Consider the following 15286-nt stretch of genomic DNA (forward strand, 5'->3'; position numbering starts at 1 on the left):
TTTGTGTGGAGTTGTGTTTTCTTTAGGTGTTCTTTAATCTAAAAACCTGAAATCTGAGAACGGTTGTGTGGCGTGGCGTGGCAGCGTCATCTGCTACCATGGCGGGGTCTGACCGGGAGGGATCCTCCAGGTCAAGGTCAAGAGTCCGGAAAAAGAAAAGAAAAGACAATGAGGAGGACGTTCTGTCTCCTAGGCAAATGGAAGTACAATTGAGTCAGGTTACAACAAATTCAAATCCGTTAAATAACAGTGACCATGTAGCAGACGACGCTGAAATGCAGAGCTGGGCATACATGGAACAAATTGACGACCATGTGCTTGGAAATAATAGTTGTATGAGTGGTATGGCGGCAACCGGCAGTTCTGCCAACAAGATCAATCAAGAGGTTAGGAATGAAAAGCATGCTCATGCATATGACATACATGACGTACATGATAAAACGGTACAGGACAGACAAACAGAAGTGGAAGAGGGAAATCAAATAATGGAAAAAGCAATGGCGGGAAACAAAACCTGCCAATAGGAAATGACATTAGTAAGGGTCATTATGAAATGCGCCAAAACACAAAGAGTGAAACTATTTTTTATCCACACGACCATGAAGGGGAAATATATGTCTTAATTGACACATCAAAATCGGAGGTAGTTAGGAACACGAGAATAAGAAATGGCCTATATCTGTGGGACAAGATTAAGGACATAGGTTTTGAAGACATTGACACAATTAAAGCAATAGGGGTTACGCTTTATAAACTAGGTGTAACTAACATTAAAGCGGCAAATGAGATGGTAGTAAATGAAAAGTTAAAGGAAAAGCAAATGAGGGCCTTTATTCCCAGAGCATTTATTGAAACCTATGGGGTAATTAGGGATATACCCCTGGATATCACAGAGGAGGAAATTAAAAATGAGGCAATTTCTAGTGTTAAAATAACTTCAGTCCAAAGATTCATGAGACGCGAGAGTCGTAAAAGTGAAATCAGAATTCCAACCTATACGGTTAAAATCGGCTTTGCCTCAAATAACCAACCCAAAGAGATTAAGCTTAACTACTCCATTATCGAAGTGGAGAACTTCTATCCCTACATACGGCAGTGTTTTAACTGCGGCAGGTTAGGGCACACAGGGAAAGCCTGTAGGGCCAACAAAAGATGTTTAAAGTGTGGAAACCAAGGAGGCTGTGAACAAGTATGCAGCAATACCAAGTGTATTCTGTGTTGGGCGACCAAATACTTGGCAAGTGAGAAAAAGAAATGCTCCAAGTGGGAGAAGGAAGAGGGGATCAGTAAGATTATGACAATTAAAAAGGAGGGAGGTAATAAAGTCTTATACACCTTTTGCTTCGAATAGGTTTAGCCTGCTAGACGAGGAAGATTTCCCTGGTTTGGGTCAATCTGCAGATACTTTAAAAGATAGGGATGCGGTAGTTAGTGAAATCTTAACGCCAAGAAACTATGCAGCTATACTTAAACGTAAACAACATAGAACAGCCAGTCAAGAAAAGAGTGCGGAAGCTAAATCTAAACGTAAGACTGCTTCAGTTGAAGCTTATGGTGTAGCCTTAAGAAAGGAAAATATACACATTGTATCCGAAATGGAGAAATTAGTTGCCGAGATGATTAAATTTGCAATCGACGCCTTTAGAAGGATTGACTTTCAGGCAGGCGTAACTGCATTCGATCATTTTGATCAGAGATTAAAGAAATTCTGCTTAGATCTAGACCACAAATTTATCACAAGTAACCCGTTTTCCACCTTTGTACAACATGAAGATTCTACAACATAATTGTCAGTCACTTAGAAAAAACATTAATCTAATTGAATATTATGTAAATAACTATAGCGTTGACATCTTTTGCCTGAGTGAAACTTTTACTCAGAACGAACATGACGTTAAGAAAAACATTGCAAACTTTAATATGATAAAGAAAAACAGGAATGATGGATATGGGGGGTAGCCATCGGCTTAAGAAAATCCATCAAATTTCGGAAAATTGTTTTTGATTCATGCCACGATATATGCATTGTGCAAACCTGCAACCTTCCACGAAACCTAGTAATTTGTGCGGTCTACTTTGAGCCCTCCTTAAGGGTGGGAGAGTTCAAGGAGACAATCAGTAAACTTTTTGGAGCATTGGAAGTGTACCAAAATGTATTGGTATGTGGGGATTTCAATGCCAGAGCTCATGAGTGGGGTGATTGGTTTGAGTCTAATAGAGGTCACTGGCTTAAACATTTTATCAATAACTCCAGCTTTTACTGTCTTAACAATCGTTCAATAACTTTCAAAACTGATATGCAAGCGACTAGGGGATCTGTTTTGGACCTGACCTTCACGAACATTACAACATCAGCAACCTGGGAGGTGGTCCCCTGTCAATTGGGTGGCAGCCACCATTACCCAATTGTAATAAACTTGGATCACATTGAAACAAAAAAAGCCACGTTCCTTGCCAAAAAAAAGTTGCTTAGCGATCTAGGCACTGTCCAGCTCGACAGGGACATTAAACGAATTGAAAAAAAACTTTAACAAAAGAAGTTAAAGCGTCCACCTTTGAAATCAAAGATTCTCGTCGCACTAAGTTCTGGTGGCACGAAGGGTCGGCAAAACTCTTTAGGCTACAATTGGCGGCGGCAAAAAAGTGTAACAAATACCCCACTGCTCAAAATTTAAGAGCTGCAACTGAAGCCAAGGAAACTTGGAAGAATGCGGTAGAAGAAGCCAAAAAGGAAAGCTATAACAAAAACCTAAACCTCCTCAATATTTACCCAAATACTAGAGAGGCATGGAAATTCGTTAAAAATATGAAAAGTGCCGGGTCCACTGAGTCAAAGCAACCGTGGGATGATGCCAACGATGCATTGTACCTTCAACATCTAAAAAATCAAGTGAGAGATGAAGACGACACCAAAGAAAAAGTAGAGAGGAGATCTGATTGCGCAGTAAAAGTTTGAGGAGGACGAGCTCAGAGGTGTACTAAAAAATAAGACTAAAAGGTCTGCGGGTGGGTGTGATCAGATCACATATGAAATGCTTCGATCGTTGCCGGAAACGGCGACAAAAAATTTACTAACTGGACTAAATGATGCTTTTTCCAAGTGTGAAATTGACGACTCTTGGCGTAAGGTTAAAATCGTCCCGATCCCTAAGGCAAACAAAGACCTAAGTGACTATACAAATTTCCGTCCAATTTCACTTATATCTGTGTTAGTTAAGTCAATAAACCTCATGATTAAAGGCAGACTGGAAGTTTTTTTAAAATAGCAAAAATATTTATTCAGAGAGATCGTATGCGTATAGGAAAGGAAAGTCCGCGGCAATGTGTATCAATGATTTTCTACACAAAGTTGCCAGCTTAAAACACGCAGGCCAAAAGGCAGTAGTATTGGCGCTTGATATAAGCAATGCCTATAACTGTGTTGCCCTAGGCAAGCTCCAGAGCCTGTTAGGGAACCTTGAAATACCAGACACTTATATAAACTGGATTGTTGAGTTCTTTGGCAAAAGAATTCTGCATTTGGGTAAGGAGGCCATAATAATAGAAGATGCCACAGGGCAGCTGTCTATCGCCGCTACTTTTTAATTTATATACAAAAGAACTACACAGTATTGAGGACTCAGGGACAGACATATATCAGTTTACAGATGACTTTCTGATCCTATCGCACGGAAGCAACTGTGACATGGTGGTACACAACCTTGAGCAGAAGGCCAAACAATTTTATGATACTTGTACCAAGTTAAATCTGTCGTTCAACATCCAAAAAACTAAGGTAATTTACATTGCTAAAAGTAATAGGCATAATGTACAAATCAAAATTAATGAAACCCCTATCGAGCAAGTGAGACAAATTAAGTTCATTGGTAGAACTATAAACTCGTCGTTGACGGTTGGTCCACATTTCCCGCGGTTAGTGGATGACACAAAGAAAAATGCGAACTTCTTGAAATGCCTTACTCCTGTGAAAACAGGTATAACACCAAAAGTGGCTGTTAACTTATATAAAAGTTTCATTAGGTCCAAGGTCGAATTCGCAAGAACCACGGCTGCAAAGATACCGAAAACTATAAACAAAAAAATTATGACTTTTCAGAATGCCACCCTACGTACCTTCAACCCCAGCTCACACTATATACGTCTTAGCTAATGAACTTGAACCTCTTGAGAGGGGCAAATATCTAACTAGCAGGGATCTAGTGAAAATAATGTTCGACAATCCGGCTCTCTTCAAAAGCGTAAAAAAGAGCTTTTACCCGGAATCCAGTTACAGCTTAATCTACCATGAATTCAAAGATACGTTCGATAAAATTGACACAGACTGCACCGTCCAAAAAAGCATAGGCATGACAGTGGTGGCAAAACCCGAACTAAGGAAAAAAGAAACGACCAAAGAACAGTTTAAGGCAGAGTATAATCATAAAATTCAGTTCTACAAGACCAACAATTTCTCCATCTTTGCAACCGATGCTTCAGGAGGGGAAACAGCCATGGGATGTGGGGTGTATAATGTCACACAAAATCAAAAATTTTTTTCAAGATTAATTTTAAAACCTCTTCGGCCTTTGCTGAGGCATGGGCGATAGCCAAGGCAGTTGACATTGCTTTTGAGAACGGGTTGAAGAACATCGCAATTTTCACCGACAGCTTGGTAGCATGTAATTGGATGGAGAGAGGAAGGTCCAATAACTACATAGTAGCTCGCATACACAAACGCCTTAGTGAGGGGGGAATAAACTGTGTCCTAACATGGACTCCGAGCCATGTGGGAATACAAATTAACGAGACTGTGGATGAAATGGCGAAAACAGCTTTAGAAGTTGGCGCTCCATTAAATGTGAGCCTAACTCCTGAGGAAGCAATCAGAAAAATCAATGAGGAACTAAGGAAAAATTGGAATGATAGGTACCGCCAAACTGCAAGGGAGAAGGGCAAACTTTTTGCTGAATACTTCCCAGAGATTACAAGCGATCCGTGGTATATTAAGTCCAAAATGGAAGCTAGAGACATAAAGACGATAAACAGACTACTTACGGGACACACCTATGACAGGGTATACTTGCATAAAATTGGGGCAAGTGAATCTGATCGTTGTCAGAGCTGCCAAGCAACCGACAACTACATCCATGCCATTTTTGAATGTAGGAAACACAACTCCATAAGGGGAAAATATGATATCTGTAACGAATTTGATAACCTCCATCATATTCTCAAACAACGCGACACCAAAGCACTTATAGAATTATGTAAATTCATTAGGGAAGCTGAAATTAGCATCTAAAAAAGTGGAAAAATGAAGTGAAATAAACAATTAAACTTAAAAAAAAACAACTCACCAAGAAACAACCAACTCAACACGAAGACAGAATAAGTAGTCGAGCACTTTTCAGTGCTAAAAACAGCATTTCTAAATGCTACATAACATTATAATATGATAACTAAACATAAACAATCACTATAACTAAAACTAAAAATAACAAATTTAAATGGCCTTTCAAAACAACGAAAGAACCATATCGTCACGTTCAAGAAGATCAAATGCTGTCAACGCCCACACAGCCTTTTCGCTAAAAGTCAACTGCCAGAATAAATCAAGCTCATCGCAACAAATAGGTCTTGAGCCAGAAAACCATCAAGAAACTCAGCAGTTAACTCAGCCATCATGCAGATTATCGAAAAATATAACGAAACCGATCAACTAGCTCGATAAACTCGGCGGATGTGCATATCAATCAATTCAATACGGTCCAATATCAGAATCAAAACGCTTCAATGAGGCTTTCGTTTAAGCAATAAATATTGCTCTCCAATTGGCGGCTGGCGCTGAAAACCACATCAATTAAAAATTGCAAAAATACGTAAGAGGCAATACGTAACCAATTAAGAGGAATAATCTGTCAATCGTAATCACCCTGGCAGTATGAGTGCATAAACTCAGCCACAGAACCCTAAAGTGCAAAAAAAAAAACATCTGCGTACGGCAAAACAAAAGTACGTTTGCATATAAATTAGGGATGTGCCGGATAGAGATTTTGCCAGATAACCGGATTCCCGATACCATGTAAAAAAATAAGAGCCGGATTCGGATATCCGATCGGATATCCGGTAGACTGCTGCCCTTTATAAATTTCGCAATATTGTTATTTGTTTTTTGTTTAGTGACATATTTATACCCAGGTTATCTGCTTTTTCGAGCTGAACTATCCAATACGTAATTAAGAATACAAAATTTATCCCCTTAAAGAAAATAATTTTTTCCATTTGCAACCCTAATATATGGATTACTTTTGGTAAATAGAGGAGAAACGTCAAAAAATGTAATGAAAATCGAGCTATTATGCACGCTTACATGTCGTTCCGCAATATTTTGTGACCCACGTTTCAAAACTTGTTTTTTTTCTGACATCAGTTCACATTTGGGATGCCAGTGGCAAAAATAAATCGATGCAATTCTTTGATTCGATGCATTGAAATGTACATCGATATATTTCGATTTGCATAGGACATTTCAGATATTATTTAACAGCGAAATATGTTATTACCAGGGCCGAGGAAAATAAACTCATACGTCATGTACTACGAGTATGCCACACGACATATTGTCGTCGTTCCTGCTCATACATTTATCATACAAAAAAAATATTTCTCATTTTCATTTGCCTTTTCACCATTCTTTTATTTATCCACCGATTTTCTTCGTTAGTAGCTTGACTTTGTCGTTAAAGAAAGGCTTTAATACAAATGAAAAAACTTACAAAAAAATTGTTATTTTTTTAACTTTTTCCCTGTTAAAGTTTGAATTTTTTCATAAAATATCCACACTTAATATTTTACCGGATTTTCTGAAAACGGTATCGTAATCTAGAGATAAAAATTGAGTTTAAGTTTTTGGCCGCCTAGCTGAGATATTTTTGCCGCCCTATTGTGTGATTAAATAGGTCATAGTTTTCTAATTTCTCGATTTCAATTATATACATAATTATATGAATATTGGAAATCAAATTTTAAATTCGTAACCAGTGAGTCCGAGAGCTCCTAGCTATCAAGTTTCATTACAATCCATAATTATTTTAAAAAAGTCGTCCGCCATATTGGATTCGCCATTTTGAGTTTTGAAAATTAAATACCAGTTTCGAAATCGGCGACGACGAACGCCCCTGGATACCAAGTTGCATAATAGCCACTGATGTTTTAAAAAAGTCGTCTGCCTTATGTGATTCGCCATTTTGAATTTTGAAGACTTAATAACAGTTTCGAAATCAGCGACGACGGATGTCCCTGGAAATCAAATTTTAAATTCGTAATCAGTGACTCCGAGAGTTCTTAGCTATCAAGTTTCATAACAATCAATTTGTTTTAAAAAGACGTCCGCCATATTTGATCCGCCATTTTGTATTTTGAAAATTTGATATATATTTCGAAATCAGTGATAACAAAAACCCCTAAATAGTAACTTCCGTTGTAATTTGTCAAATACATATGGAGTAAACATTTGTGTCGTCCTATATTCTCGATTCATCCCTATGTGAGATGTGAGAAAAAACAAAAAGGCCTCACGAAATTTGACGTGTAAACATCTGCGTACGGCAAAACATAAAAGTACGTTTGCATATAAATTAGGGATGTGCCGGATAGAGATTTTGCCGGAAAACCGGATTCCGGATACCATGTAAAAAATAAGAGCCGGATTCGGATATCCGATCGGATATCTGGTAGACTTCTGCCCTTTATAAATTTCACAATATTGTTATTTGTTTTTTGTTTAGTGACATATTTATGACCAGGTTATCTGCTTTTTCGAGCTGAACTATCCAATACGTGATTAAGAATACAAAATTTATCCCCTTAAAGAAAATATTTTTTCCATTTGCAACCCTAATATATGGATTACTTTTGGTAAATAGAGGAGAAACGTCAAAAAATGTAATGAAAATCGAGCTATTATGCACGCTTACATGTCGTTACGCAATATTTTGTGACCCACGTCTCAAAACTTGTTTTTTTCTGACATCAGTTCGCGTTTGGGATGTCAGTGGCAAAAATAAATCGATGCAATTCTTTGATTCAGTGCATTGAAATGTACATCGATATTTTTCGATATATTGAAGAGCATACATCGATTCATCGATTTGCATAGGACATTTCAGATATTATTTAACAGCGAATATGTTATTACCAGGGCCGAGGAAAATAAGTAAGAAAAAATCAATTTTAAGCGCTTAGATAAGCACAAAAAATTGGTAAATATGCTTGAAAGTATGCTCGAAAAACAACAAAATTTAGTGTATAGTTTAGTGTTTTTTATCCAGTTTATTTCAAGGATTGAAAAATTACAACGGACAATCAAGTGTTGCTTGATATTTTCAAATAATAGAGATCTGCGCCGGTCATTTTAATTAATTAGTATTCGTTATTCTCCATTTGAGATAAATTGTTTTTAATATTTTCAATAACACCAATGCCTTCACGTAGAGACAAACCATTGGTTTAAATTTTTTGTACCCAAGCAGAAATGCAATTGAAGTTACGGGTTAATAAAAACCAAATCTGTTTTTAAGTTATTATTTGTAAACATTTAGACGAATAATAAACGCAAAAAAAATGGTAAAGAAAAAATTATTGAGCCAAATTTTCTTAAGCAATACGAAGTTCTTAAGAAATTTGCTATGCTTTCTACTATGGTTTGCTGAAGTTTGTTTGTGAAGAGGACAAGGTACCCTTGTTTTCAACAAAAATATATGCCCGTTCCATTATTTCAGAAGGAAAAAGGGAGACAGCAGGCTGTAAAATATCAGATGTCAAAACTCCTTGGACACCTCTATTCACACACACGAAATAATAATAATTTATTATAGTTTTATACATTTAACTAAGCAAAATAAGGACGATCGTTAAAATTAATCTTGGAAACCCTGAATAAGCAAAATAAACAATTCCAAGTAAAAGCTTAAACTTTTCGGCCCTTGTTACCAAAGTGTATAAAATTTCAAGTTTATTACTGTAATTATGTTTCTAACGGATTTTCTTGTTTAAAGTCATTTCTCTTTTTTGCACAATTGAAAAACTGGAATGGCTGTTCGTTGCGCCAGGGACGTCAGTTTTCAAAAAAAACATCGATGCATTGGTGCATCGAGCGGAAAATATTTGATGCATCGAAGCAAAGCATCGATATTTTCGATGCATCGATGCCTTTCCAACATCCCTAGTTCTCATGGAGAAACCAGTTGAATCATATGAAAATGGCCGAACTGTAGTGAAACTTCTCTTTAAGAAGGAGCTCACCAGGAAATCGCCAACGGCTCTAATGCCAAACGATTGATAGACAAGGCAGCGACCGTACAACAAAAATAATATAAAAAAAACTTTTTAATATACAACGCTTTTATAAATGGACTAAAAAGTAGAAAATAATATTTCTCAGTCCCATAGAATTTGTTTTGATAACTTTTGATTTTGAAATTTTAGCAAAAGTCATTATAAACAATCTATGAAATTGAAAATGAAAAACGTGGAGCGCATGTAATACACTTGAATTGATATGATATTTTCTACTTTTTAGTCCATTTATAAAAGCGTTGTATATTAAAAAGTTTTTTTTTATATTATTTATTTTCTACTTTTTAGTCCTGTCTGAATAAAATTTTGCAATAGATATTAAAATAATTCAACGATATTAATAGAAAGGTGCACACACATGCATTTACATATGTATGTACATACAAACGAGCACCAATTAATTGTATTTAAAGAAATGGCGTGTCGTCTATTTCCGCTGTAGCAAACGTAGTACATAGGGCGACATCTAGATGTCATCTACCTCGCCCTATTCACTACAGCTGTCGCCCTATGCACTATGCTTTTTTATAGGAACTTTTCAAAGCTTTGCTTTGGTGTCGGACACACAACATTGAAAGTTTCTGGATCCACAACATTGAAAGTTTCTGGACACACAACATTGCAAGTTGATAAAAGCGTTGTAATAAAAAAAGGCAGCGATTTAGAAATAGGGAAATATATACAGCCACCCCTTATACCCAGACAAGAAGATCCCTTAATTTGGTGGAAGCATAGTCACTAAGAATTTCCAAATTTGGCAATGAAGTACCCCTACGCACTACCTTCCTCAGTGAACTAAGAAAGAGTGCATCGGGCAGCATTTATGTTGGAAATATAAATAGGTTGTTGCCGGATAATTGGGAAATGATTTTTTTTTGTAATGATAAATATAAAATATTTTAACTTAAATTACAAATTAGATACTATTTATGGAATTCGATTATAAAAATAAAAAATGTAACTAACTAACTTTTTAAATTGAATCTTCTATAATCGAAATCCGGAAATCCGGCAGGATTTCAGCCAGTATCCGGCCGAATATTCGCATAGCAGAAAAACGGCCGGATAAGCCGGATTCCGGATATCTACCGGATACCCGACACATCCCTAATATAAATATATGTAATTTCAATCAATGTTCATTTGTTAATCACTCTGTTTACACAGACAAATCTCAGATTATTAGCCGTTACATTTTAAGTTTCTTCTCTGTGCCAAAGTGATCACTTTTTTCTGCTATATCTATTAAGCAATTTAGATATATTTTAACTTAATGGCTGCATTTCTTTATTCATTCTGAACGTTTGGAAAAAACTTTTTTGTTTACTTATTCTTTAGAACGTTCCTGATGATATGTTAACGTATATTTCAAACGCATTCTGTTTATTCCAGATGTGAAATGGGATTATTCGGAATGTATAAAGAAACGCAGCCAATATTTTGTAAAAAAAATACTTTCTTGCTAGAGTCTATTTTTGTTTATATTTACATTTGACATCTCTCTTCTCCTTCGAAAATATAATCGATAAAAATAGGTTGGACACCGAAAATGTATCGGTTTATTCTGAGATTATTTTATAACTATAATTTTGTATGGCTACTTTCTTTTTCTAATTACAGATTAGGGAAATGAGGATAATCTACTATATGTAAATCTATAATTAGGCGATCCAGTTACATACATGCACATGTATGTTAGGTTAGAAATTAAAAATTAATTTCACCAAATTTTATTAATTTTGCTGATTTAAAATTTTTGTATTTATTTTTCATTTTTAATTCTTTAAAACATGAAATTATTGGTATGATTATTAAAATATGATACTTGAAAATTCCTCAAGACTCAAGGGTGTCAAAATATCTTGAAAACACCGCATTACCGCAATTACTGTTTTTGAGCATGTAGTTTGAGCATTTCGATTTGTAAGTATATATTCTTAAAATTATTTTCTTTTAGGAATATAATCTGTGGTCCTGCCTCATCTGGCTAAGTTTACGTTACCCCTCTAGTAGGCTGAACCGCCTCCAGACGGTCGTTAACTAAACACGTATTTAGTGCACCTATAATAATTTTTTTCTATATTCGAAAAGCACGATCTTTAGAAAAAAAAACCTGCCTTTACGACGATGTAAATTTTGATCCGTTATGTCAATCCCTTTTATTTTAATCGGCAGTTGAATCACAGATTGTGAAAGACTCGGTTAAAATTAATTATTTCTAACTATTAAGTAATTTCGTAATTAAAGAATTTTTTTCTTTTGGAACATTTTTTGATACAAAAAAATTCAGTGGGTTTCGTAGTTAAAAGCACAGTATTTTGATATAAGTTTTATAATTATGTCACCATTAGAAATGGAGAAAATTGCTTTCGAACACAGACCGTCTACAGACTGGCTAGCCGACGTATAAAACCCCAGTTTGCATTTTTGACCGTGTGCAGACGGGATTGCCGGTTCGTAGGTCAACATTGTGTAAGAGAAAGCTGAAAATACGTCAAAGTATATCGGCGAGCCCGTCTCTTGACGGTCTTGGTTCTTCTCCCCTGTAGGAAAAAGTTACGGTCACAGATCGAAATGAACATCATTTTTGGATTTCTCGTGCTAAAATCACCCATTCCTGAATTTTTCAACTCATACAAAAATTGGCCTACTAGGTGGTTAAAGTCGTGAATGCATTACCATTTTTTGTTTGCAAAATAGGAAGCTAAATTCATTTGTTCGGCATTTCCTCTTACTCTCGTCTTCTCTTTGTGCAATCTTGTCTATATATATGAATATACACTAGCGTCATACTTTGAAGAATTTTGGCTATATTTCTTTAGCTTATTTTATGCTTAATATTTTTTTATAAAAGTCTAGGTAGTTATACAACAAACATCATATAAATCCGCTTTTCAAACTTTGAACAAAAATTATAAAAATTCGACAAACTTTCACCAAATTTTAAAACTTATTTCTCTGGTTTATATTATGTTTTATATTTTTTTATAAAAGCATGCCTAGATATACTCGTACAACAAGCAATTTTCCAACCTTTTTTCAGAAGTTCTAGATGAATTTAGATTTTTGGTATGCAGTTTTGTATCCCATTGAATTTTAGTATAATAAAGGGGAAGTTTCAATTGGCTACAAAGTACGGTTGGTTTTTAAGAATTTTTTTTTTTGCTATATGTTAGGCAAAATAAAACGCACGAAGTAGTTATTCAGTGTATGGTTTATTTGCAACAGAAGTAAAGCTTAAAACTAACATTGCTGATTGTATTGGAAGTAGTTCATACATTTTGGAAGTAGTGGAAAAATACACTTAGAGAAATATTTGGCATTGACGTTCAACACTCCTCAATGCAATATATTTCTCTGTTTTGCGTAAGTTAAATAAGTAAACATTTGATTTATATAAGAAAGAATATATATATATATATTTCAATTCAATTCATTAGGAAATACCTATTTCTTTTACAAATTTGTCATGTTTAGTTTTTTGCAAATTTTTTGTTAACAAATCAGCAAACATATTGTTAGTAGAAATGTAATTTAAATAAATTTTGCTGGTTTTATACATCTCTCGAATATGGTGGTATCTGACATCGATATGCTTCATTCTGGCGTGGTACGTTGGATTTCGGACGAGGTGTTGCGCACTTTGATTATAGCAGTTGATTGTCATAGTTCCAGACATTTCAAGGCCATTTCACATAATAATTTGCGTAAATACTCGGCTTCTTTTGCTGCTGAGGATAAACTAACATATTCGGCTTCCGCGCTACTTAGTGCCACGATGTTCTGTTTTTGTGATTGCCACGAAAATTCGCAATTCGAAGGTATGAACGCGTACCCAGTGAAAGATTTTCGGTCGGTGTTGTCACCAGCCCAATCGGCGTCGGCGAATCCTTCAACTAGCGCGCCAGTCTTTTCGTAGTGAAATTTAAATGATGCCGTACTTTTCAGATAGCGCAAAATATATTTCAATGCTGCCTCGTGCTCACTATGCGCTGAGATAGCTTTACTACCGAATGTAGGATTTCTGGCCTCGTTGACAATCCCAAATACATGAGCGCACCGACTAACGACTGGTATTTTTAACCGACTTCCAAAAAGGAGGAGGTTATCAGTTCGTCGGAATATTTTTTTTTTTTTTTATGTATGTTACCGCATAACTTTGGACCAAGTCAACCGATTTCGATAATTGTTTTTGCAGCGGAAAGGTAGTGTCTCAGAGGTGGTCCCATACTAATCTGGTTGAGATCCGATCAGTGGATCATGAGATATATATATATATATATTTTTTTTATATGGGAGTTGAAGTCGGTTTTTGTTTGCTAAAAATTACTAGTGTAGTATCGACTTTTCTGCAAGAATGGTTTTTACAACTTACTTGGAAATTTGGTGGTAATGGCACTGTAGTTGGTCTGCAGTTTTCCATCTCATACTGCTTCAGCAAGGCTTCAATAAATTGCCAATGACATACAGGTAAAGCGCCCGTAGCGCTTTTCCGGCCAATTTCTATACCTAAGAAATGTTTCAAGGGGCCACCATCTACCACATCAAAATGTTCGGCAATGTTTACCTTGATATCGTCAAGCTCTTGCCTGGAAGAGCTTGCAAACAATATATCATCAACGTATACCGCAATGATATTATAAGTTTTTCCCCATGCTTAATATAAACATATGGTTCGGTTTCACCTGGTTTAAAGCCCATTGAACGAAGTACACTATCAAGTTTCTTATTCCACTCACAGCCGCTTTGTTTTAGCCCGTAAAGAGTCTTGTGCAGCTGTAACACAGGATGTGGATGCTCGTCGCTGATAAATTCCGCTGCCTGTTGCATATAAACTGTCTAATTCAGCTCACCATTTAAATACGCCGTTGAAACGTTCATTTGGTCGAGGTACATATTATATTCTGTTGCTAGTGCAATAATTAATCTGATCGTGGCATACCGGACCACCGGAGAAAATGTCTCGTTGAAGTATACACCCTGAATTTGGATACACCCCTTTGCTACCAGCCGCGATTTTAGTATTTCAACATCACCACAGTATACAGTAATCCAGATAGGCAAAACAAAAATTGTAAATATGCTTATTTGACAATTTATTTGAATGTATCGGTTGATATTTTTTCACAGTTGTCGTTTTCTTTAACCCAAATGAAATCCAATTTCAATATTTTCTTATAGTGGAAAATATTTTCAAGACACATAAAGTAAAACAACGAGAAAAACCAAATTCCTAGCAAATCAGGCTTGCAGCGTAAGCGATTATAACCGGATGCAGTTCCTACATAAGTCATATCTGGTTCCAAACACAACTTTGAGTGAATAATGATGGGCTGATTTTGGAAAATGGACCCATAAATTAGGGGGTAAAACAAGTATTACTTAGCTTAAAGGTAGAACTCTCCAATTTAAAAATATACCAATCTTATAGTGCAGACCCCCAAAGATTTTATGAATTATGTACCCAAAGTTATATATCGACGCTCGCACTAATGCAGGAAAGGTTTATGCAGATAAGCAAGGCCGTTTTTCAATGGTATAAAATGTATATACACATATTCTTAAATACATATTTATCAAAATATTCAGAATGACGAAATGAATTGGTTCAGTCGTGTCTGTTTGTAAACACGCTAACTCGAACAAAATTTAGATATTTTAACGAAAGGTTAGTATTAAATTTTGGTGAAATCTGTCTATAACCACGACCACCTCCCATGAAGTAATCAACATTATTTTTGTTTTATTATTTTTTTTTACGAATTTCGCTGTTAAAATTTACATTTCAAATATATCAACAAACATTTGGGGGTACTTTTGCACCAGTCATTGCCTATGGGTTAATGACAAAATAATCCCATACATGCACAATATTTCATGTCTTAATTTTCAAATAAGCATATTGTCAATTGCTGGTTTACTGTATACTGTGAACATCACCATTTTTGTT

This window comes from Rhagoletis pomonella, unplaced genomic scaffold, assembly GCF_013731165.1.
Source record: "Rhagoletis pomonella isolate Grant_MI unplaced genomic scaffold, Rhpom_1.0 Rhpom_scaffold_00001, whole genome shotgun sequence".
NCBI classification, from domain to species: domain Eukaryota; kingdom Metazoa; phylum Arthropoda; class Insecta; order Diptera; family Tephritidae; genus Rhagoletis; species Rhagoletis pomonella.